Here is a 3835-nt window from a genome sequence, read left to right as displayed (position 1 = left end):
GGCTTCCTCTCCATTTAGTCTCTGGATTTGCTTCTTTATCTGAATGTAGGTAAAATACATAGATCTTTCATGCTTTTCTTTTTTTTTAACAACTTCAATTGTCAAACCAATTATCTTCACACATTCTCAAATCTGCCTTTAGTCTTTACCAAGTTTCAAAATCTCTGGACAAAAAACAAGCAAAAGCAATTAATTCTGTATAGCATTTCATTATTTATCCAATAAAAACACACAAGCATTATGAGTATCATTGTCCTTATTTTAGAAATTAAGAAACTGAGGCTTTAATAGGTATAGTAACTTTTCTAAAGTAACACATATGTTAAGTGGAAGACCCAGGTAATAAGCATAAGTTGCTGTGTCCAAAATCAGTGTTTGTTCTATGGTAAGTAGATTGTACCATAAGAACATCAAACTTATGGGCTGGCTGAGTGGCTCATTGGTTAAGAGTTGCTTGGGAGTGCGAGCTCTGAGCAGCAGGGCCACAGGTTCATATCCCACATGGGCCAGTGATGCTGCGCCCTCTATAGCTAAGATAGTGAACAACAGCTCCACCTGGAACTGGGCTGCCGTGAGTTGTTGGCGACAGAGTAGGCTGCAGTGGGGCTGCAGTGGGCTGCCGTGAGTGGCCAGCAGCCAGCATGAGCGGCCAGCAGCCAGCGTGAACTGCAGTGAGCCGCCGTGAGTGGCCATCCAATGGCTGGAGACCGACCTCCTCACCCAGGAACAGTGCAATGATAATACCAACGTGGGCCAGTGAAGTGACGTCCTCCACAACTGGACTGAAGAACTAAAGGACAGCAACTTGTCTGTTCCCCTTCCCCGATTCCCCAGCACTGTTCCCCTCCCCTAATTCCCCAATAAAATCTTAAAAAAAAATCAAACTTATGATATTTAAATAGAATGCTTTAAGTCCACCTTTCAGAATATTTCTCCTGTGAATATCAGAGCCATTTCCATACTTTCCCCTCCTTCATACTACATGAAGCAATAAAAAATTCTTTAAATGTTCTATACTTCCACACCAGTCTCCTCCGTCTGGCTTCATTGACATCGCCTTACTTCATGCCTTAATGACTTCTCAGTGTCACCCATTCATACGAAGAAACTCACCTCATCAACACCATCACTGCTTTCCCTGTGGACAGATGCCGTTCCCCTAGTTTGTCCTACATAAACACCTCTGTATCTATGCTGGAGCTTAGATTTTAGTAATAGTCATTGTTGAAATGTATTGAATGCTTATTTGGCACAAATGTTGCTCCACTATTCCTCCCCAAAAGCCTATGAGTTAGATAGTATCAGTAGTAGTTTTCTATTCTTTAGATAAGGAAACTGAGATTTAAAGAGTTTAGAGACTTGGACCATGGTCAAAACAAAGAAAGCCCAAATTTGCACCTAGTCTGTCCAAATCCAACATTGTCTCCCTTAATCCTATGCTATGAGACCTCCCCTCCTAATACTCCTCTGATCTGCCTACTTGAATTTTCCTCTTCCTTTAACATATAGCTCAAACCTTGACTTCTCCAAGAAACCTTTCTGAATCAAAACTAAATTGATCTTATCCACCAATACTCTCAGAATACTTTCTTACAATATTTCTTCATCATAAGCCATTTTTTTATTAGTGGATGTTATATCTACATGAGTATAACCCTAGTGCATAAATTCTAAGGCCCTGCAGAAAAATGACAATATTCTGCTTATATTTATATTAGTCAAAGCAAAAAGTTGAATGTGCATATAGTAGGGGTTAAGTAGGTGGGAGGATAGGTTTAAATGAATTGATGAGAGCAACACCTTCCTAAAACCTGCATTTTTATGAGATGCTAAATGAGAAAGCCTACATAATACTGTGTATGTATGTGTGTGTGTATACATATATATACATATATATGTATGTATATATAATATATAATTATATGTTATATGTAATCATAAAGAGCTTGCAAGAAGCATCTGTACATATTTTTTTTTTTAGATTTTTTTTTTAATTGGGGAATTGGGGGAAGGGGAACAGACAAGTTGCTGTCCTTTTGTTCTTTAGTCTAGTTGTGGAGGACGTTGCTTCACTGGCCCATGTTGGCACCATCATTGCGTTCTTCCCGGGTGAGGCAGATCAGTCCCGGGCTTCTGGACGGCCGCTCACTGCGGCTGCTGGCCGTTCACGCTGGCTGCTGGCTACATACGGTAGCCCATGGCAACCCACCGCCACAGGGGCTGCAGCCCACGCCGTCGCTGGCGACTCACAGCAGCCCAGCTCCAGGTTGAGCTGTTGTTCAGCATCTCAGCTGTGGAGGGCAGCGTCACTGGCCCTCATATGTGGGATCCGAACCGGGGCCCTCTGGCGTCCCAAGCCAGTTCTTAACCATCGCGCCACTCGGCCGGCCCGCATCTGTACATATTTAGATGGGGAAATATTTCTTAGTATACTTAAATCCAGCCATATCAAAGTGTTATTAAAATAACAAATGTAGGATATTTATTAAAAGTAGAAATTATTATTTGGAAGAAAATAATAATGTCCTTCAATAAATATTTTAAGTTCAAGAACAAAAAAGTTTTTTGCCATCTACTTATGGCCATAATATAATTGCTGTGGTATGAACTAGGTATTTGTCAATAATTCCATATAGTTACATAGTTTCAAGATTAAGCAATTTCAAATTCTGATCTTTATTCTTTGGTCTTCACATAAGCTTTTCAAGTTTAAATGTCTTAAGAACTAATAGCTCTGAATTCCAAAAGGCAAGAAAACACACAGCAGCAGGCATGTGTGAAGAGCCTTGCCCAAGCACAGGTGAGCATTTCAAGTCTGGGACAGGAGCCCTTGGGATGGTTTTCCTTAAATCTGTGTGAGTGCAAAAGGTAACTTCCCCATTTTCTGTGACTACTGTCAGCACTCTTTAACCTTATTTTCTGGCATATCTTGCTATATACGCTATAAACATGCAGTTAACTCCTGAACCCTTTTTTCTCCATACTTTCTAATTGCTCGTTTGCGTAAACACAGTCTAATAATCAAAGTTCAAAGTGACTAGGACCTGCTTTAGTAAGTTTACATTTCATGGTAAATTGTTCAACATTAAGGAATTCGTTTAATTTGTTAAATCCATACAATGAATATGGCCTTGGAAATAAGGATATAGTATATGTAATATTTGACACAGAACAGTGTTCATGACATGTTGTTAACTAAATAAAAGTGGTAAAGCATGTACAGTGTGATCCCAAATATTATATCAGTAGATATCTGTATTCATATATATATATATATATCCATATGAAGAAAGAGAGAAAGAGGGATTAAAAACTAAGGTTTTCCAATGATTATCTCAGAAGAGTAGACGACTGAGTTAATTATAACCATTTCTACTTGCCTGTATTTCTAACATTCACATGTATTTCTAAACGTGCTTTGGAATTTACTTTAAATACTGTTTATTTTTAAAGCCATATTGCAAAGCTGCTTACTTTATACTTCTAAGCTATCAATTTTTTAAAGTGTTAATTTAGTTCTGAAATACATCAGTGAAACAGAAGTAAAAGTATGTTCTTGACTTTATGTCAAAATCTCAGCCCTGGTGTCCTGGAAGCTTGTAATTGTACAATAGACATACTTCACAGACATCTTTCAAGAGAACCGGGCGAATTCAGCACTGAAACATTTCACAATAAGGCCAGTAGATGACCTCCAAATACGGTCCCAGTGATAAACAGACCGGATTTCATCAAATGTTTTGAAAGAACAATGATTTGGGCTGAAATAAAGCTGCCTAACTCTTTAATAAATATAATTACAATAAATCCACACTGTTTCCAAGTTTTGAATATA

The sequence above is a fragment of the Hipposideros armiger genome, unplaced genomic scaffold (genome assembly GCF_001890085.2).
Source record: "Hipposideros armiger isolate ML-2016 unplaced genomic scaffold, ASM189008v1 scaffold_163, whole genome shotgun sequence".
NCBI lineage: Eukaryota > Metazoa > Chordata > Mammalia > Chiroptera > Hipposideridae > Hipposideros > Hipposideros armiger.
Note: the sequence above shows the minus strand (reverse complement) of the source record.